Genomic DNA, 22,091 nt, shown 5'->3' with positions numbered 1-22,091 from the left:
CTTTTTTTTTTTAAACTAGAGAAGTGCAATGCACAGAACATGTTCATGTCTTCTTAACTATTGTACTTCTGGATGTAGGTTTGGGTGTATATAAGACTTGGAAGTGTGCTGCTTCTATAACTGCTTTCTCTTGATGATAGAACTTCATCCATTAAACCCTAGGCTGAATATTAAATGGTTTTTATTTGTAATTTTGCAGTTGAATACTCTCAGCAACTGTTTTCCTTTCGAAGGGGAGGAACAGAAATTCCGAATTATGGGCCACTGGCTGACTTGTCCCATAATCTTCATTAGAACTTGACATACTCTTTCATGTTACAGCAAGCAGGATGGCTTCCAGGGTGTGCCTAAGGATGTGCTTTAAGCTGAATTCAAGTTAAGGATTGAAAATAAGAAAGAGCTGTAGCCAATGCGAAGTGCTGTGTGGGTGGTGAAAGGAATCTTCAAAAACAGCCTGAGCACCCACTAGTGCTGCTTAGGACTGCAGTAGGATATTAATGCAAACTTGGTATTCAGTTGTTTAAGATATTAATGCCAGTTTTTCTTAAAGAAGTACATTACTAAAAATAAATGAAGTAGCTGCCTCCTTAGATAAAAGGTAACAAATTAGAGAAAGTTGAATCTACAGACTATTCTCTACAAGTTTCTGGGTAAAACTGAATGTTCTATAGTGTGGGGAAAGGGATTGAAAAGTTCTGAAGTGTTTCACCATTCTTGTGATATTGTCTCCTGATATATATCTTGACAGATATCACTACTGTATTATCCTTTTTAACCCTTTATAGCATGGGTTTTGGGGAGGGGTGATGTAAAGTCTCCTTTCCCTAATAGGAGAATAAATGGAGGGGAGGCACAGACCACAAACAATATTTCTTAGACTGAGTTTAACTATCCTCAGCTCATAAATTTTGTTTTCTTATGATAAATTTCAATACAATGCAGTTTTTATTTCAAGATATCTTTAATCTAGTTGATTCAACTGCATCCTAGTAGTGTCTGAAATCTTGCTGTTCTAGACAGCTTCCTTTGCATTTTAAAGGAAAATCATGTACATATGGCAAGTTAATTGGCAGTCAGAATAATTTGTAATTTTACATTTAAGAGAAGAAACGAAAGATGGATGGTATGTCCTTGAAAAGAAATAGATGGTGTTCTCTGAACTGGGAAAACCTAAGTGCTAAGAAAACTGAGTATCTTTCAATGACAAGTGCTTGTTTTTCACTGTATTTGGTATATTGTTTTAAACATGTAACTTCCTAAACTGTAACATAGTTAATTCTGATGTCACCAAAAAAGAATTGCTGTAACACATCTGAGCTGAGACTTCATAACTGAAGACCCCAAAATCTAAGATTTAATTTGAAAGACAAAGTAGTTTCCTACTTTGTAATTTTGAGTGCAAACTTTACTGGAAATGGTTGATTACACTGTAAATAATACTGACAATATAACTGCTCATGAAGATGATTTTGTGCAAAACTCCTTTAAGCACAGGTCTTTAAGCAAAAGGGTAAAGTTAATTTACATCCAAGTGATGATTTTGACTCTCTCTTTTCCAGTAGCCTAATATGAAACTTCATTAGCAGTGGAAAGGATTTATAGTGTGCTTGCTGGTCAACTTTTGTGTTATGGTGTTGGTTGTCTTTAAAACAAGTTGCAAAAGGTGTAATATGTCCCTTCCACAGACATTTTTTAATTATGTGGAAATCTCTAGCAATAACTAGTCTTTATGTTGTTTGTTATATTGAATATTTGCACTTATACTTTTCCTGTTAGAATCTACTGTAAAATTAGTAGACAGTTTTGTATAAGCTTTGGTTCAATACCACATTTTTACTTTGAGGTAAATGGGGACTTAAAACATTGGTGTTTGCCTTTGAAATAGAAAATAGGCAAGAGGGATTCTTGTTACAGTCTCAGTGGCTATGCTTTCCTTTCCTTCAGAGCAAGGTCTCTCACAAGTAGATCTGCTTCAAAGAATGTGTCTACACATAACGATTTCTAGGTTGTACAGAGCTGGGATAAAACAGTTTGTCAAATACATCAAGGCTGTTGGTAAACAATGTTGGTGCTTACATCTTCCAAAGCAGGTTGTGGTTTCTCACATTTAAAAAGATGTATAGATCTTTAAACTACAATATCCTTGCTCTTCAGCCAGCTATGTCCTGTAAAATTAGGCCAATGTAAAGCGGGGCCACAGCTGGAGTAGGGCCACCAAGATGATCGGGGGCTGGAACACCTCTCCTATGAGGACAGGCTGGGACATTTGGGGTTGTTCAGCCTGGAGAAGAGAAGGCTCCGGGGAGACCTTAGAGCAGCCTGCCAGTACCTAAAGGGGGCCTGCAGGAAAGCTGGGGAGGGACTTTTTACAAGGGCCTGTAGTGATAGGACAAGGGGTAATGGCTTTAAACTGAACGAGGGTAGATTTAGAGTAGATGTAAGGAAGAAGTTCCTCCCTGTGAGGGTGGTGAGGCACTGGCCCAGGTTGCCCAGAGCGGCTGTGGCTGCCCCATCCCTGGCAGTGTTCAAGGCCAGGTTGGATGGGGCTTGGAGCAACCTGGTCTGGTGGAAGGTGTCCCTGCCCATGGCAGGGGGGTTGGAGCTAGATGATCTGTAAGATCCCTTCCAACCCAAACCATTCTGGGATTCTACATATGTGAAAAACTATTTTGATACCATTCCTGTACTTGCCTCAAGGCTTTAATTAGCAATTTTAGCTATTCATTCTAACAATTGTAGCTTGTTGCTGATTTTTATTGTTTGTTTCTGAATGTCCCTGCATTGCTTTCTTTACCGTACCAATTATTTGCTTCAACTTTATGACTGTCCTTTTATCACACTTGTTTCCATTATTGGATTTTGACTACACTTTCAAATACATGAAATGCAAATAGGAATCTGCTTCAAGGACAAATGGTTGTTTCCCTTGATTCTGTACCTGGATGAACAGCCAGTGCTTCAATGGATCTCAGTCCTTTGAATACTTTCTACAATAACTAGATCTCATAAATTAGGCCAAAGTAAATAAGTCGGCACATAACTACAGTTGACTTCAGAGTTCACTTTATTATGCTGACAAACTTACATACACACATACAAATATATATACACATACGTATTTCAGGAAAATGTTAGGCTTCTTGCCTGAAATCCTGTGTGCTACATTAATAGATTTCAGCAGATTTCTGATATGTGGATTTTAATTCTTAAAACCAAAAAGGCATGAATACACTTGTATAATCAGGACCATGACGATGCTAAGAATAGATCTGAAACTTCATTTCCTTGATTGTAATGCCACTTGCCTGGGGAAAAGAAAATAATCCGTGTCTTGTCCGTCTCTCACTTAGAAGAAGTTATGTTGTGAGACAGTACAGTTTAAGATGTAAAGAAGAGTAAGTAATCCTAACATGACAAGGTAGCAGAAAGCTGCCCTGTTCATAATCTGCAGTTTAGAAGTATTGTGAAATGTGCAAAAATAATTCCTTTTTTATCCAGAAAACTCTGGATAAAGGAAAGAAAACAAGATTTTTACAAACAAGAAGTAGTTCTGGTTTTATATCTGCCATGACCCTGAAAAATCTTATGGTAAATTAGGCATTTTTACCACTGTACAAAAGGCAGTAGGGGTGGGGGGGGTGGGGAGGAAATCACTCTTCCAGACTCTGCTGTTCAAAACAGGGCGTCTTCAGTTTTTTTTTTCCTTTCTTCCTATTAGTATGGGTGCACTAAGCATATAAAAGGAAAAAAACCAAACCAAACGAAAACCAACTCATAATCATCCTGTGGAATGTAAATACATTTAACTAGTTATTAGAAAAACTCAAATCACTTAGCAGACTATTTTGTTGGAAAGTGTCCAGCTCTCAGAAGTATTTTGCCAGTTTCCTACTGTACACTATGTGCACAAAAAAAATTACATCTAATATTTTACATTAGAACAAATCAGCTTATATTTTTAGCACAAGCAGAGGGAAATCACAGCAATCTGTGAAGTGCTTGAAATGGCTAAACTTTTGTGAGACAACGGAGCAGGTGACAGTCTTTCAAACATATCCTGTCATGGTTACAGGGGCCACATGAGGAGATCTAAAGATAAATATAGCAGGTGTAATGATGTGAGACTTTATCTTGTTGACACAGAAAAGGATATATCTCTATTTGAGTAGTTCAGCTAATAGAAACTGTTTCTGTGAGTTCAGATTTTTTCTGAAGTATTTACATGGTGAAATCTTGAGCTTACACATCGAAGCAGCACTCTGTCTCTCATACAAAGCTGAACTTGAAACTGAAGCAGCAGCAGCAGTTAATCTTCCAGTGAAATTAAAATTCAAAATGCTTTCTGTATCTTTTCTGCTTGAAAGCTGATTCACTTCAGCAGATACAGCAAGGTGGAGGCAGAGCCACTCCACCACAGGTAGCGTAGGTGGCAAAATTATTTAGGGCAATGATATCCCCCACTTTCTGCAATAAACTTGTGTCTGCTTTAAAAGGTTTATCATCCCTTCACAAGGATGCATATGTACTTCATTTGTGTTAGTTCTTAAGGACTGTATTAAGAGCTGATTAGTCACAGATTCATATAATTTTATATTTGGATATATTGTTGAGCCTGCATAGCATTATATGGTTCTTTTAGCCATTTAAAATCTTACTGAAGTATTTTGGTGTCTGTGGAACTTGACCTTTTAAGTTGCCAATATAGGCTATTTTGTCAGAATATTGGAATAAAGTGCCTCCACCTAGTAATGTTACTTACAGCATTCTATTTTAATAGACTATCAGGGTCATATCAGGCTCTTTAATTTCTCCTTTAATTTTTAATTTCTTTTAATATGTTGCTAAGTGTTTCTGTTAGAGAAACACAGTTGGCAGCTGCTTCTGCTTGACCTCTGCTTTTACTTGTAGTATGCTTTTTAATGATTACTTTTATTTCTTATAGTTTATTATATACAAGGAATTATGCGTCTAGTTTTGTATTATGAAAATATCTGAGTCTTTAGAAACTATTCATTACTATACTTAGATCAGTTTGTTTAGGCACTATGTTTTGAAAAATGAATATTTTAAAATACTGTTTACTTGTTTCTGTAGTATTTTCTCTTCTGGTTATTTTTAACATTTCTAGTTCTATTACTCTCTGAAACTAATATTTTAGATTGTTGACTGTTTAAATTGAAACCCATAAGAGGCTACACTGTGCTTATGAGGTAGAACATGTAGCATTATGCTTTTCCTTAGTACAGATCCAGAAGTGCTTCAGAAAGTGATTTTTGTCTTGCTCCCTGGAATTTGCAGTGGCAGGTTTAACAGTGTTTCTTAATCAAGGACCAGAAGAGGCAAATAATTCCTGGGACACAAAAAGCCCCACAGTCCACTAATGGGATGTTACTGTTACTTTAGATGTATGTTTCCATATTCCTGGCTTCCATAGTATGATACGCTTATTTGTGTTTTTCGTAATCCATGGTAATGCAAGCCGTTTAAATACTTTAGCTATGTAATGCAAGTAGTCCAGTGAATATTGAATGCAACTGGATTCTTAACTTCATGCTGGCAAGTGGAAATATAGATTACAGTTCCTACTTTAAATAAGGTCTAAACAAGACTATTTTTAGGCAATATCCCACCCTTCTCCTCTCTTAGGAGAAATATACTTTTTCTTTAAAAGGTTTGGTTCCTATTTTGTGTCTTCTATTGGGTTTTTTTTGCTGGTCTTGAAATACTGAAGATCATTTCCACAAGGTATTGAGAAGATGAAGATGGTTTGCTGCTACATTATATTTACCTGAAGTTTTTTGGCATACAATTATGTATAATATTTGTATTATCTTTACGGTATTTCTGTGCTTTAACTGGGTGATAGACAGAAATACACATTATCTGTATAAACCTTTTCTCTCCTGTGTTAGTGATCCTTGTTTCAGTTTAATATTTAGCATTTGTTTCAGTTTAGTGAAGTTAATGTTATTAGGCTTTCATTTTTTAAGAGGGTATTAAGCTAAATATATAATCTAAAAAAGGAAAAGATGTATATAGGTGATAAAGTATATTTTATTTTCAATATATCCGCTTCATACTAAACTCAGAAGTGTTTTAGCTAGCAATTTCATGAGCTTGAGCTTAAAACTATTTATCTTTCTCTTGTCCCATGTACTACATGATTCTGTGCTATTCTATTATTGTATCAGAATCTTTACTTTGAATGCAGTAGTTCAAAGTAGCTCTGGTCACTTTTATATGGTATTGTTTACTACTCCTCTGGCAACCAGTCCATCCTAAAGCTTCACAGTTTTGTCTGCTTGTTACCTGTGAGGCAGGATCACTGATACATTCCAGGGCAAAAGAAGGTTCTTTGTAATCCAGTTTAATTTCAGTGCTTTGCTATATTTCAAGGTATTGCACAGTAATAGACTAGCAGTATGCACTGCCAGTTGTACTGTTAACCCTCTTCCTCTGAGGAAGAAAAAAGCTATATGGATTCTGTCATTTTCTGAGCTTGTTTACATTTTATAAAACTTCTTCAAATATGGGAAAACAAAAGAAGGCAGAAATGCTTGTGTTTTGCCTTTAGAGAGCTTTCTCTGGCACATTTCAAACTGCATGTGGTGACCTCCTTCAGGGTCTGTTTTTTCCTGTGAACTGTTGTGAGTGGGTCTGTATTTGCAGCTTTGAGATGGAAAATCCAAGTCTCCACATTTATAAAAAAAGCAGACACCTCCATAAAAATTACAAATCTAAATCATACCTTTATCATCTTTCTTTGAAGTACATAAACAAACAAACAAAAAAACCCACACCACAAAACAAACAAACAAACCACCAAAAAGCAAACAACCACCTTGTTAAATGTATCTTGTTTATTCAACTGGCAGTTCCACAGTAAAAATCTGATTTGAGGTAATGCTTTGAGAGCATTCCCTTAAAAGTAGTTGTCATGCCTTATGACATGAGACATCGTGTTGGACAGTACTGTAGCTCCAACACATTTCTTTGACTACTAACCTAGATTAGAGCCAGCTGCTTAAGGCTTTACTTGAATAAAAATGGGATATATTGCATACATGAGTAAAAGTAAACTTGAGCAAGACTTCAAAGGATCTCTTGTGGGAGGAAGCACAAAGATAAAATGACATCAACGCACGATTGTATGAATGATAGCTGACAGCAGATCTCATTGAAGTCGTTGCTGTCCCCAGCTGCTTGTTGGTGTTGGAAGCTAGCTTTTCAGTGATATAAATGAGGAACTGCTTCACTTTTCTGTCTGGCTTCTGTCTTGGATGGTTGTGAAGCCAGGTAATATAGGGTTATGAAATAACCTGTAAAAGTATCCTTCCTTCATTGAGGAATGGAACTTACCTTACATATTGTAAAACTTCTAAGAGAACTAACAAAGCTTAGCACATCAGATAGTACAGATAGTAAATACTGTCATACAAAAGTGGAAATGTTGATCGAGGCTCTGTTCTGGCAGGCATAACAAGACAGTCCTCATTTGAAAGAGTTTACGATGGGCACTGTCAAGCTTTCTCTGAGAAAACTGAGCCATTGAGACACTTCAGATAAAATCTTAGTAACTGTAAAAAAAAGACATCTCCTTTGTTTCTAGTCAATGTTATAACAGTATGATTAAAGTCTTGCTTTATAGCTTTTTAGTAAATTCAATTGTGTATGTACTGCATCCTTGTTTTCATGTCTGATCTTTCATGCAAGGCAACAGCTTGAACAACTGGGTTTATTCAAAAAGAAAAAAAAAAGAAAGGAAAAAAGAAGCAGGGGGAGGGGGGGAGAAAGGGAGAGACATCTTGAATGCTGTGGGTTTTAACTTATTTATCCAGGAAAATCTGGTGAGACTTAGTTATTCTGTCAGGCAGCCTCTTTGTATGTTAAATTACCTGACAGACATCATTATACGTCAATGAGTCTGGTTAATCTTTCAGGCTACTCTAGATATGCCCATGGAAGGTATTGCTTATTGATCATTTTAGCAAAAGTCTTGACACTTGAGTGAAAGCATTCCGTTTCTCAAAGTCATGTAACAAACTGTGCAAGGTTACTCTGGTAAACAGACACCCAATATTTGTAGAATTGTATCATACATTTTCTGTGTTCTTAAAATTTGAAGATATCAGATTATTGAAAAGATTACCAAACCCAAATATTTTTGCGAATAATTCTGCCAGTTATTGTAAAAACAAGCAATAAACAGAATGAAGAAAAAAAAGCCCTACTTAAAATAGCTCTGATGGTTTTTTCTACAGAGAATCTGAACTGAAACTCAAAAATTTAGAAACCAGCCAGTCCTTTTATGGTGTTCAGTCAATTCTCAAAGTTCTTAATCTACTAATTATTACTTAATTTATTTCCATGTAATGAAATAATGGTTACCATGGTCCTATTGAACTGGAACTCTGCTGGGCACAACAGTTGAACTGAACCAGTAGCAGCAGTCTTGCTTTTGCCAGGTCAGCTAGTCCATTACTGACAGCTATTTGTCGTAACCATTTTGTGTGTTCATATAAATACATAATGACATCATTTATGTTCTTATATTGAATTGTCCCAACTGTGTGAGAAATTACCTAAAATGAGAAAAATCTTAAGGAGAAGTCAGCTGGAAAAGTACCTGTTTCTGAAAATATATAATTACTCTTGATTTTTCTGTAGGAGTGAAAAACATTGAAGGAATCATACTTTTGTTGTTTGTTCCCTCCTTGTCCCCCCCAAATGATTCCATGTATGAGAATCACTGCAAAACAGGAATCCTCTGTAACTTGCATCAAGTTCAGAGGCTTTTAAGATATCAGAGCAGAAATCCAGTTTTTCTGTTAATCAGGAGCACCCTTTAAGAGGCATGCAGTAAAAAAAGTTGTGGAGTGCATTCAATCCATGCTGAATGAACCCAGTTCAATTTTCAGCTAATCAGGGCTTCTTCTAAGAGTGAAGCACAGATCCTGACAGCACAAGTTTATAGTATATGAATCCCACAGTCAAAATGTATACCCATAGCAGCTGGAATTAAAAGCACATGTGAATGTTTGGTAAAAAGGTTCAATTTTGTGTCAGCTACAAACACAGAATTCCTGCTCCTGAAGCTGTAAACAGAGGCAAGCCTTAGCAGCATAACCTAGGAGAGATATCAGGTTCTTATGCAGGAAATATCTTATAAGTCAGAGAGCTTATGCAGGGAATATCTTCATAGCACCCTCTCACAATCGTCTTGTTTCTTTTCACTGCTGAACTGAAGTTCAGGTGCTTGTCAAAGATGATACCCTATTTAAAACTGATATCTCATTTATAGCGGCTATTATAAAGAGAGGAATTCTCTGTAAAATGTCTAGAGCAGTATCCATTAACAAGTGTTGCTTGCAACTGATGAGCAGCATACAGCTGAACATAAAAAATAAAATAATCAAGGTAGCATTAGGAGAGAGAGTCTCTTGTTCGTAAGGCACTAGAGGTTAATTTGTGTGAATAGACTGCTTTACTGCTATTCTTTTATTAACCAAATCAGAAACATGACAAGAATCCTCACAATTGGAGCATCGCCTAGATTTGCTTGAATCATTGATACTATGTTTACAAGTAATATTAAAATCTTAATTCAAAGCTGATGTATTTTCATGAAGATAACAGTAAATGCAGACTGGTACGGTGGGACTACATTGCTTTGGGTGAGTGTCTGAGGGTGTCTTCCAACATAAAAGTACTTGTTCCTTCAACTAGTTGAACTGGCCTTATATCTTTATATTATTAATAAGCCTGGAATACAATGAATGAAGAAGTAAACCCCATTTGCTTATAGCAGCATAGTGATAGCAGAGGAAAAGGAAGCATGTAACAAAGCTAGATTTGGGGTACAGTGAGTACATTGCCAATCCAGGCAGATTTCCAAGCAAACTTCCTGAACAGTATGGGTCTTGAAACTCCTACAACAATTTGCAGGCTCCACACAAGTCTGATTTGCTTATAATCTTTCAGAAGCATAAAGCTCTTTAAAAAAAGAACCCTGCATTTTCAGGAAGAGAAGAAAAATGTCAAAATGCATGTATCTTATTTTCTCTTTTACTTCAGGTGCAATGAATAAATCATTTCGAGTTGCATTATTTTATGTGTTGCTGCTTTTGTGCAGAGACTTGATCAGTGTAATTTACACTACAGTCAGTCTTGACTCAGGTCAAGTTTCTAAGTGAAGAAATGTAAACTGAGGCAGGATCCTCTGACAAGCTAAAAGGTGATTAGGGATCACATTTAAAGACTGCTGGAAGACATGTCCTATGGTGTTGGGTTTTTTTGTTTGGGTTTGGTTTGTGGGTTTTTTGGTGGAGTGTTGGGAGTTTTGAGGGGGGTATTTGTTGGGCTTTTTTCTCGGGGGGTGGTGGGGGGTGGTGGTGTCTTTTTTTTAAGAAAAAGGCTGCTATGGAAATCTGGATTCTTCCCTTCCTTTCGTATAGCACCACATGTAAAGATTTTTGAAGGATGTTGCTGTGTTCCTCGGTTCATGAAATATCTTCAGCAGCAGTATGAGCAAAGCAGCTGCAAATGAAGTCAACAAACTTAAGGAAATGTCTACTTTGATAATAGCCAGTTATGGTTCTGCTATTAAAAAGCATACTAGTCTCAGTTTGGGTATCTAAAATGGACTATTTTTGCTTTTTCTGTCTTAATGATACTATTTATTGAATTCTTTTTTTTGTGGTATTTAATGATTCATTGTACATAAATATCAAAAAACAAAGCAACTTATTAAACTGGACTTCACAAAAGTTATACAAACCTATATATCCTATGATAAACAATGGAAAATTAAATACTGAAATGAAACGAGCACTGACACCTCTAAGACTGGTTATGCATAAGTACAGTGGGAAACAGAATATTGTAACAGATGGGGGTGGGGAAGCGAGCCAAGTTAACCTAATCTTAATTCTGATACTAAGTGATGAATAAATCCAGAGTAAGCAATCTGAGTATGTATTTAATTAGAGAAATTAATATATTTGCTCGGACTGATGCACTTTCCACCCCACAATTTTATGTTCTACAATATTGTTCAGTAAATTTCTTTCTCTATTTTTTCCACTTACCCATTCTAAGATAAAAGCCCAATATGCAGGACTTCAAATGTTGCTTTCCTTTCCCATCTGGTGAATGTCTTAACCTCACCATATAAGACACTTGTACACGTAGTGACATAAATTTCTGTTTGGTTTTAAAAATTCATTATTGGTCTGAGTACTTCTGGACATTGATACATTTTTCAGATGATTATTTCTTCTAGTTTCCTAAAGGTTTCTGCAATTTCATTCCAAGAAATTGTTTTTGTAAGTATAGCAGACCATATTTTACTATAAACATGCTTACTTATTAAAACTATATTTACAAGTTTAACATAGAATCATAATTCATAACATATTTTCTATTTGACCTGGCAATGCTGTGTTTTGATAAATGCCAGACATTCTTAGTAGGTTAGTAGAGCTATAAACAAAAGAAGGAATGGAATTGCTGGCCAATTAAATGCTCAACATGAAGAGGTCAAAGTAGAATAGCTCAGGACTTTTTCAATGAATGAGTCATTTGAAATTCTGATATCTCATTTTCTCAACAAATATTCTAATGAGGGGAGAAAATGCTTCAACATTAATCCTTTCTTGTGACAGAGGGTAAGAAATGGGGAAATAATATTAAATTAATCTTCTTATTACAGGGTTGATACTAGTATTTCCATTCTTATTACCTGATGTTCCCAACCCTCTGTATTTAGCTTATATCAAGAAGAGGTTTAGCATTTTTAGTGTATTCATACTCCCCCCTCCCCAGTAAGATCCTTAACTGTGAGTGATTAAGTGATCCTTCAGATGTACAACCACTGTATAATGCCTTAATTTGAAGTGTTCATGATTTTTTTCCCTTAAATTTATAAAATACTAGATTGCAGCAAGAACAGATTCTCAGTGAAGTTTGCATCTGTCCTTCCTGATCATTTGCCAGGAAGGTGGAACCACTCCTCACAAACTGGTGGGTGTTATAATTCTCAAAGTAGCAACAAGCTGTATCTGCTCCTACAGCTTTTTGGCTTATTTAATGGCACCAAATGCAGCCACAGATGTATGAGTTTCTTGGATTAAATTAATATATTATCCTCTGAACCATCCTGGCACTTCCAAGAATCTGACAGATTTGACAGAAGAAAAATATTCTAGAAAAGGGCAGAGTCAGTCACTGGTCCTCAGGTGTCACATTTTCTGATCCTATCAGATACCAACCATAAATATTAAAATATGTGGAGTAGGTTATTATCAAGAGCACTTTTCCTGTAATGAATTGTTAAATTATCTTCTGTACAACATTGAATAGCCCTACATCTCTCCTAAACTCTCAGCTACTTCCCTAGAGAAACAAGTTTCTTCATGTGTCTCTCTAACTGTCAAAGCTCTTGGGCCATTTCTGCCAAATCACATTGAAGGATAGCAGTCTCCAAACGTTGAACTTATGTGGAAATTGAAGTTTCAGTGACAGTTGCAGCCAGGCAGGTAGGAGAAATAAGTTATTACTGGGAAAGCCAGGGCACAGTCAAGCTGGAGTATCTGTCTGTAGAAAAACAGGTCTTGGTGATCCCAGAGCTTGCAGAATTACACTTTTTGCAGTCTGGGAAGGGATGCTAAGGGTAAATGATGACTTGATCAGACTACCTCTGACACATCATCCTTGTTCTATCTTCAGGAATTTTGGAAAATTCACCACCATATCTTCAAAGCTTCTGTTTTAAAATCATTCTGTTGCTTTTCAGGGTTGCTTCAATAAGGACTTCTCATAGTGGTGTTAGATTGGACCATTCCCTAGTTTTTGCCTCTCAAAAAAGGCAAAGGTCTTTGAAGCTCCTGTATCTTGAATATTATCTCCCATTCAGGAATCTTGCTGTCATTCACAAAGCAGGCTTAACTGCTTTCATCAGTTCCTCTATCTACTAATGTCCATTAAAAAACAACAAACAAACAACCCCAAAACAAAAAAACAGTAGTATTTGGATATTCTTATGCCTCCAAGCTTTCATGCAGGTATATTAAAAACTGGCAGGGGAGGGTAACACAATTGGTGAAGCCAGATTGATGCATGTTGTTTTGAGAGACAATTGGGAACAATTGTCTATCAGCCCGGAGCTATGACAGCGGTACCACTAAGGCTTCCAAATTTGCCCTTCAGTGCATGAGGAATATTTCTATTTCTCTACCCCTTCATGAGCAGTCATTTCTTGGAGTTCTCTGCTGAGTGTAAGGATGGCTGCCTTGGGAACTATCAAGTGTTAAGTCTAACCTGTTTATTTCTAGAAACTGCATAATATGCTCCATCAATCTAGCTATTCTTGCTTTCCTTAACATTAGTTTATAACTGGTTTAAATAGGAGAACCTGAACTGACCTGTCTCAATGGATTCTCTAATAGCATGAAATTACACCTACGCTCCTCTTTGAATTTCCAGATCCACCTTTTGAGGAGTAAGGGAACGTTCTTCATCTAGGTTAACTGTAAAGGATGGCGGTGGGATCTGTTCCATAATGTTGCACACAATTTCATAGGGACTTACCTGCCTTGTATTTCTTACCTTGTCTTTTAGTAGGGCTAATTTTCTTTCAGTGGTTGTATAAATTTGCATGCAGCTAATATAAAAAAAATTCCACAGGGAAGCCTTCAGTAAGTAGCTTTGGCATTGCTGTCCAAATAATTTCTAGCTGTCATGCTGCTTTCTCATCATGGTCTTTTTGTTGTTGATGGTGATGTGTGTTTTTCTGAAGAGCAATAAATCTAATCCAGAAGCGACATTCTTCTCTGCGTGATGGAGGAATACATTTTGGGTATGTTTTCTTTCATTTTTAAAACAGTTGGCACCTCCGAAAATATTTGCTTAAAGAAATGAAAGAACAGTGAGAAACAGCACAGCGGATTTCCTAGGGAGGATTTACTTTCAATCCTCCCAAATAGGGGGGCTGGGAGGTAAAGGGGGCAAAAGTCCTTTATGTATGTGTAGTGTTTGGACAAAATACTATAATATTCCAGTCCCTTCCACTTTAGCGTGTGATGGTGGCATGCGAAATCATAAACCTTAAAAAGACTAGTTTTCCTTCTGAAATCAGATTACCCAAAGTTCTTGATTATATGAATACATATGCTGAAAAACAAGCTTGATTTAAGGACTCTTGGTATTAATTTCTCTTGCCTGGGTTCAGGTATTCAGGACCAGCACTACTTATCAGCTTTCAGCCTGTTGCCAGCAGGCCTACCCAGAGATACAAGGAACTACTTAAAAATGAGGTAAAAACCTCCATGGATACTTTATTTTAAATAAATTACTTGGAAAATTGGTATTTTTTTTCTCAACAATGTTTCTTCTCTTCGCAATGATGTTAGAATATTCAGTCATGCAGATAGTCATACTGAGTGTATATGTTTAATCCAATACTTAGAACTAAATGGTTTTTAGTTTCAGAGTTAATTAGCTGACAACAGTAATTCATAGAAAAGATATTTTGACGTTCTAGAGTTTTACTGTTAACTTTTAGCCTGAGTAAGATATTTCAAATTTATGGCACTGGAAACCTGTCCAGAAACATAAATGGATTGGACAGATGGGACTGGGGCCATAATAAGGCTAAATAGCTCACTGTATAGAAAAGCTGTAGGAGAAATCTGAACATGTGTGGAAGGAGACAGAGACTTAAATTAAGGTAGATGAAGGAAAATGAGTAAATGTTATGGTTAAAAAGCAAGTGGGAAAGAGATTGTTCTGTGTAGGGTTTACTACACTCCTGTATTTGAATTCTTTTTACTCTATTTTAACTGACATCTTCAAAGGTGGCTGTGGGTTATGTATCGAGTACAAACCTCTTAAAAAGGTGCAGGGGATGGATTTTCTTTATTTTCCTCCTCTGTAGCAGGGATATCTGAGGACACATGTTCTGCCTGCTGTGATTGCCATCAAAGATCCATAGTTTTCAGAAAAGCATCCAATCATATTGTCATAGCTTGGTGATTTAATACATGCCAGCTGACTAGAGGTAACTTGAACAGTGCTTCAATTCTAACTGTAGAAGTAAAGGGCATTAGTTTGAAGTGTTTTGTTTTGCAGAATGTTAATTTCCATGAACCAGCTGATGAGCAATGACTTAAGTTATGCTTTTATTGACAGAGATGGAAGCAGGTCTTGTTCAATCTTGACTGCTGAAAGTTCTGAAAAATTGCAAACACTTTAGGTTTTAATGGGTTTACAATAAAAGTTCTAGATGCAGAGTTGTATATTTTTGATGCAGTAACTGTTTGGAGACTACACATTACAAATTGGTGTTGATCTGTTACAGTTAGACAGTTTCAGACACAGTTAGACAACCACTGTGCCATCATAAGTCAGTAGATTGTTAAAGGCCTATGTGCAGGTGTCAATTTTTTTCTGTTGCTGGGAAAAATATCTAACTGTTCTTGTTTATCTTCAAACTTCTGTTTGCAAAATAAGGCATTATCATGTAAAGGAACTCTAAGCTTATTTAAAAAGCGTTTATAGTCAGATGTTTTTAAGAGGTTTGAAATTGTTATATGTATGCACTACAGAAAAGTGTTTGCTTTTGGAGGTTAGCTCTGAATGCAGATTGCTATTAGGAAGTATTGTCCTCATCTGCCATTTTGTAGCCCGGGGCAGTATCAGATCCATTGTTGGCCCCTGAGGAACTCCACTCCGGACCAGCTGCCAGTTTGACTTTGGGCCATTAACCACCACCCCCTGAGCCTGACAATTCAGCCAGATACCCACCCATCTTGTGGTCCATCTGTCTAGTCCAGATCTTACCAGGCTGTCAGCGAGGAGGACGTCACGGGAGACTGTGTCAAAAGCCTTGCTAAAATCAAGGCAAATGACACCCTCTGCTCTGAGCAAACTGTTTCTTCATAGAAAGCAACGAGACTGGTCAAGAGGGACCTACCCTTTATAAATTGATGTTGGCTTTTTCCTCTGACTTTCTTGTCCTTCGCGTGCTTCCACAAGCACCTGTTCTTTCTTTTATAGTTCAGGACATAATTACTCTTCCTGATGTTGAGCTCTTGGGGCTTCTTTGTATTATTTTGGTATTTTTTGACACATATGAAAGGGATTAATAAGGTTATTAATTTTACCATAGAAGGTATCTGGAGTTGCTGACTTCTCTAACAAAACCCCTTTAGAGTTAAAGATTAATATATTAACCATTTTAACTGTATTAAAATATATTTACTAGCTGTTTTATTAGGATTGTATTTAGCAAATTGACAGTTTATGTTTTTATGGCTAAATTTGAAGGAAATTTCGGCCATTTTTGCTTTTGAAAACTATGGAAAATATAAGAAAAATTATTTTTATAAAAGAATCCCTTTACTATAGCATACTTCCAGATACTTACTGCAAGTCAGGTTTCAAAGAAATATTGAGAGAGCCATTTGCAAGAAATATGCTTTTTGTACTTCTATTCTGAAAGAATTTATTAGTATTTCATATTTTCCTTTTTTCCTTTATTAATCTCTTGAGATGAGGCTTCTTTTAGTTTGAGTCTGGAATGTATTTAGATCATCCCTTAAAGTCTTTCTACTTGCTTATGAACAGAGAAAGCTAAATGTCACTGCTTTGTCAAATATGGGTGAGTGATGTTGCATTATGGTCAGTGGCTGTTTTGAGCCAGTGGGAGCAATAGACTGGCAAGATATATATTTCCAAGACATAGGAACAGGAAAATAAAATAAGGAATGAAATTGCCATTAAAATTATGGAAGCATCATTCCCCTCCACTGCAAGTCAAAATGCTTACATTAACAATTTATTTCAACTCAGTGTGCCTGGGGGCCCTTTACTATCCTTTTTTATAGCTCTGGAAACTATCACAAACCTTTACAGAACCAGCTTTTGAAATCTGTGCATGTAAGTTTAGAATCTTAAATAAGTGGCTTGACAGGAGAGAGCTTGTAAAGTTCTCAGTGATTTTTTTGTTGTTGTGCCAGTAAAACACTGATTTGGGATACTTTTTCTGTGCATAATTTTACATAATCAAGATGCAGTGAGGGGTCAGGAACCTTGGTCTGAATATGTCTTGTTTTCTTTGTGTACTAAATCATAAACTCTTGAATTGCAATTGTCAGCCTCTATCCAAAAGTGCAGTTAAACTTCATCCATCTCAATAGTGGGTAGTAAGTGCTTTGCCAAAGGCTGCAGAACATATACCTTTCTGTACCCTGCCTGGGTGTGTCTGTTGGTGCTGACCACCTTTTTTCTATATGGCATTAACATATATAATGTATTAAAGATTTTGTAACTTGTTCATGTTTAAAAATCTAGTAGCTTCTGTTCTGCTTCCAAATAATAAATTAAAAATTTGAAGGTTGTCTCAATTGTGGAAATTTCTAGCGTTTTGCTGGGATAGTACTTCACTGGAGCTCAGACTTTTAGTCTTAGGTGCCCTAAATTTCATAATCATAGAACCATATAATCATTTAGGTTGGAAAAGACCTTCAACATCATCGAGTCCAATCATAAACCTAATGCTGGCAAGTCCACCACTAAACCATGTCCCTAAGTGCTACATCTCCACATCTTTTAAATCCCTCCAGGGATGGTGATGCAGCCACTTCCGTGGGCAGCCTGTTCCAATGCCTGACAACCCTTTCAGTGAAGAAATTTTTCCTAATATCCAATCTAAACCTCCCCTGGTGCAACTTGAGGCCATTTCTTCTTGTCCTATGGCTTGTTACTTGGGAGAAGAGACTGACCCCCACCCCGCTCCAACCTCCTTTCAGGTAGTTGCAGAGAGCGATCAGGTCTCCCCTCAGCCTCCTTTTCTCCAGACTGAACAACCCCAGTTCCCTCAGCCGCTCCGCATAAGACTTGTGCTTTAGACCCTTCACCAGCTTTGTTCCTCTTCTAACAAGAAGCACTATAATTTAGCTTTCACCATTTAATTAAAATTCTGAAAGAATTTCTCTCAGTTTTGTTCCTTTCAGTCAGAAAGCCTTTAAATACCGCCATGTGAAAAGCTATGTTTTTGTTAATAGGCCCAATCAATTGAAACAAAATTGAATTAATCTCTCATGTTATAAGATGAAATTATCATTAGCTGATGAAGTAACTAAAGCACTATTAAATTTGCCCCAATTAACACTTTCCAAACTGACCCCAAATTGACACAAAATACCACAATAATGTTATTTTGTAAAGGTCCCAATGTAAGAGTCAAAGTTGGTCAGGAAATGTTTGAGTTTAGAGGTGCCTGGGTTTAGAGGCGGGAAGTTCCTAACAATTGATAATAAAATTCTAACTGCATTTTTGTTCAAGACTCTGATGATTAGCTGCAATGTCCTTTTCAAAGGCCATCTTGAATATTTGCATCCTGGTGCTCAGCTGTGATTTAATGTAAAGCTGTGCTTTGTTGTGAACAATGGAAACAGCAGGCATGATTCTGTCAGGAGATGACAAGGCTTTTCATCGTGAGGTTTTCAGTTTAAATGTTAATTCCTGTAGGTATTCCTGTCTGTGTAGCAAGTCCCATGCTGATTCCCATTAATCCATAGCTTGCAGAAGCATAACAAAGTTGAAAGGTGCTTTCAAGATCTTTTAATGTATAAGGTACTCTGTCTAATAGCTCCTTGAGTACTGCCTGAGTGAAAAATCTATCAACATTTTAGCACACTCGAGGTACTTCAGATTTAAGGCTGTGTATTTGAAAGATGTATGATTTTGTAGCATGTTTTTGTCATGAGCATAAGCACATCCCTGACTAAATAAAACCAATGTAGGAAAAGGAGTTTATTTTCAGTGATAGCCTATTATCTCTGATGTGGCATGAAACAACTTTGGTCTGGGAAATGAAGCAATGTACATGGAAGAGCTAAAGGACAAAGAGATTATCTGTTGGACTCTGCTCAGGGCTACAAGCAAGGAAACCGTCAGCTAAACAGAAGTCCATGAATATACATACACAGCAGCGCTGTGCCGAACCACATCCCCAGTCCTTCTGCCCACATACCCAGACAAGACACTGAGCAGGAGGGCAAGAACTGGCAGAGCAATTTTTTCTCTGTTGTGCCTCTGAACACTGTATCAAACAGAATCCCCCCTTTACTCTTAAAGTGAACTGAAAAAAAAAAAAAAAAAAAAAAAAGAGGCATTAGGCTGTCTTCCTTGGATTGAGCAGTTAAAAACCAGAACGGAGAAGGCACACCCTCTGTGGGTGACTACAGAGTCCTGGTTCAAAGTTTGTCTCTACATTAATGACATTTTTGCTCCACCTACTGGTAGGAATGTTTGGAGCCTTCTCAACTGCCATCAGGCACATGCACCTCCTGCAACTAGGCCTCCTGTTCCAATTAGAACATTACATTTCACTATGCAGAAAGAGAAGGGGAAAAAAGTGTGGATGCCTGTTTCTAAAATTTGGAAGTGAGAGAGAAATTCTAATTTTAAGAGGGAAAGAAACATCATGGCTCAAAATGTAAAAACAGATAAGTGTTCCCTGTGGTGAGGGAGGCTGGTGCTCCTAATTTTGGGGGGTAAAACAAAAAACAAAAGCAAAACAAACACATCCCCCCTCCATACCTTCACTTCTTAGGTGTTAATTGGTTTATCGTCTAAAATCTGTCTTGCTACGGCAAAGCACAAAACTGTTTGTCCTTATGTTTAGCTTCCTTTCTAGCCTTATTGGTATGAGGGAGCTGACAGTCATTCTGAAAGGCTGGTTTGATATCGCTGAGCATGTCTCAGTTCTGATGGCTCAGTTTGCCACATTTCTTGATTACTGGGTGATGTCAAGAAAAATAGGACTTCTGAGTTTATTTGCACAGCTGTTGTGATTAGTTATGTTTGGTTTTCAGCCAGGAGGTTCTCAAAGGTTTACTCTGCTGTTTCTGAAGTTGTCAGCTCACTGCCTCTGTCTTGTTAGAATGATATCCAAACAGTGATTTGATTTATTGTTTCATTCTTGCTCACTGGACTGAAGTCAATGAATAAGCTTCTTCGAGAATTACTGATTCAAGAGCTGTAGCTTTCTCTTCTGATTGCAGTCTGAGGTCTTCATGAGGACACTGTGCAGTAATATCACGACAAATCTTTTACAAGGTTTATGTGGTGAAGTTCATATCACTATATAAATCAGATTGCAGTTTTTCAAATGGGAAAAAAATCACAAGTCTGCTAGTAGCCGAGGTTTCATTGACATTCTGTAGATACTTCTAGTTGTGCTAGGTACAAGGCTCTCTGTGTTTGGACCAGCGTATTTGAATTCATATTAAACCAGGCCCTGTTATTCACACACAAAATCACAGAACAGGTAAGGTTGGTAGGGATGTTCGGATATTATCTAGACCAAAACCCTTACTGAAGTAGGGTCAACTAGAGCAGGTTGCTCAGGGCTGTGTCCAGTTGGGTTTTGAATATCATGAAATATGGAGACTCCACAGCCTCTCTGGGCAACCCTTTCCAGTGTTTGGTCACCTTCACCATAAAGAAGGTTTTTACAAGAACAAACTTGAGCCCACAACAAGTTATGTTGGTACTTCACCATACACATATCATAGTGACGTATCAAGTGAAGCACTTGTGTATCCTCTGCAGGACTGGATTATTATGACTTAAACCATAAATAGAATTAGGCTGCCTAGCACAGGACTGGAGACAGAAGTCATGAGTCCCTGAGTCTGCAAATGAAATCAGAAAACATCATTATGCTTTTGTCCCACTCTTATTCAATGAAGAAACTCTCCCCTTGCTCCCACCCCTCCCCGTAGCTGCCTGTCCCTTTGGTTCTGTAGGCTCCCTTAGTTGTGTTTCTGAGTCTGCTCACAGTCCCACAAGTTTAACAGAAGAATTTCTGAACTCTTCAGAGGCTAAACAAAGAATCAGCCAACCTATTGTCCTCTAGATATAATGCAGAAGAAAAGTGCTTTTCAGCAATTTTAACAGGAATAGATACCAGCTCTTACAGTCATCAAGGTTCTGGAAATGTCTTCCTGCAGTCTAAAAGTCTGTAAATTCCAGAAAATACATGGATTTCAGATGCTGCTGGAAAAATTCCTGTCAGCTGCTTTCAGGTGTTGACTGACTACACACTGACTAATACTGTCTGGTTTTGACTTCCTTTCTGCAGTGTCCTTTAAGATATGAATTGCATATATCTGAAAAATAGGTGCTGTGTTCTTTCAGTAAAGATTATGGGCTAGAGTGAATAATTACATAAATGCCAACTCTGAGGCAACTGGAGAATTTGTAGGAGTATTCATCAGAGAATTTGCAGCTTTATGTATTAACTGATGGTTCTACTAAATAGCTATGTTACATCTGAGTTTACTCTGACTTGGTTCTGCAGTATCAGACACTTTGTGTGGCAAGGCTAGAGCAGAAAATACACACATTACACACACACGCACGTGTACACACATATACACGCAACAGAAAAAACACCCTGCATTTTAAAGTTCTAATCTACTGATCTCAGTTATATAAGAGAAAGTAATTACTGGGTTGCAGAAGCAAATTATGGTGAATGGCAAAACAAAAAGTGGTGTTTTCTCTATCAAAAAGGGGAGAGGGACCTGCTGATGCTTAAGTAGTGGCATTGATCAGGTGCAACTGAGTGACGTAACACTGCAGAAATTTTTCTCTCCCTGTGGTTCCTTTGGTCTGCTTCTTGTAAGGGTTGTGATGGTCTTCTGTATCTTCTCAGTGGTGGCTCTAATTCCACTAAGCTGATGGGGATCCCAAAGGGTAAGCACATGTTACTTCCAGTTCTGTTGTACACTTTCTGTTCTGGTGTTCGGCTTAGTGCCAGCATGTCTGCCATCCATACTCGGCACAAGAAAGAAAAAACAGATTTTAACAAGCATTAAAAAGTTTTGCTGGGCATGGACACTGTTGTCCCTAAGGTAGAACTACCTCAGCTTCTGATCGTGTCCTTTGTGTTTTCACTGTAGAAGGATGTTTATGCATGTTGGACACATGGGTTTTGTTCTTTTCCTATTGCCCTAAAACTGGTCATCCCAGCTTTCAAGGTTGCATTCCTTTAATAAAAAGTAAAACTGATTTTTTTGTGA

Source organism: Haliaeetus leucocephalus, unplaced genomic scaffold (genome assembly GCF_000737465.1).
Source record: "Haliaeetus leucocephalus isolate CR32 unplaced genomic scaffold, Haliaeetus_leucocephalus-4.0 Scaffold328, whole genome shotgun sequence".
Classification (NCBI taxonomy): domain Eukaryota; kingdom Metazoa; phylum Chordata; class Aves; order Accipitriformes; family Accipitridae; genus Haliaeetus; species Haliaeetus leucocephalus.
This window is presented reverse-complemented; position numbering follows the sequence as displayed.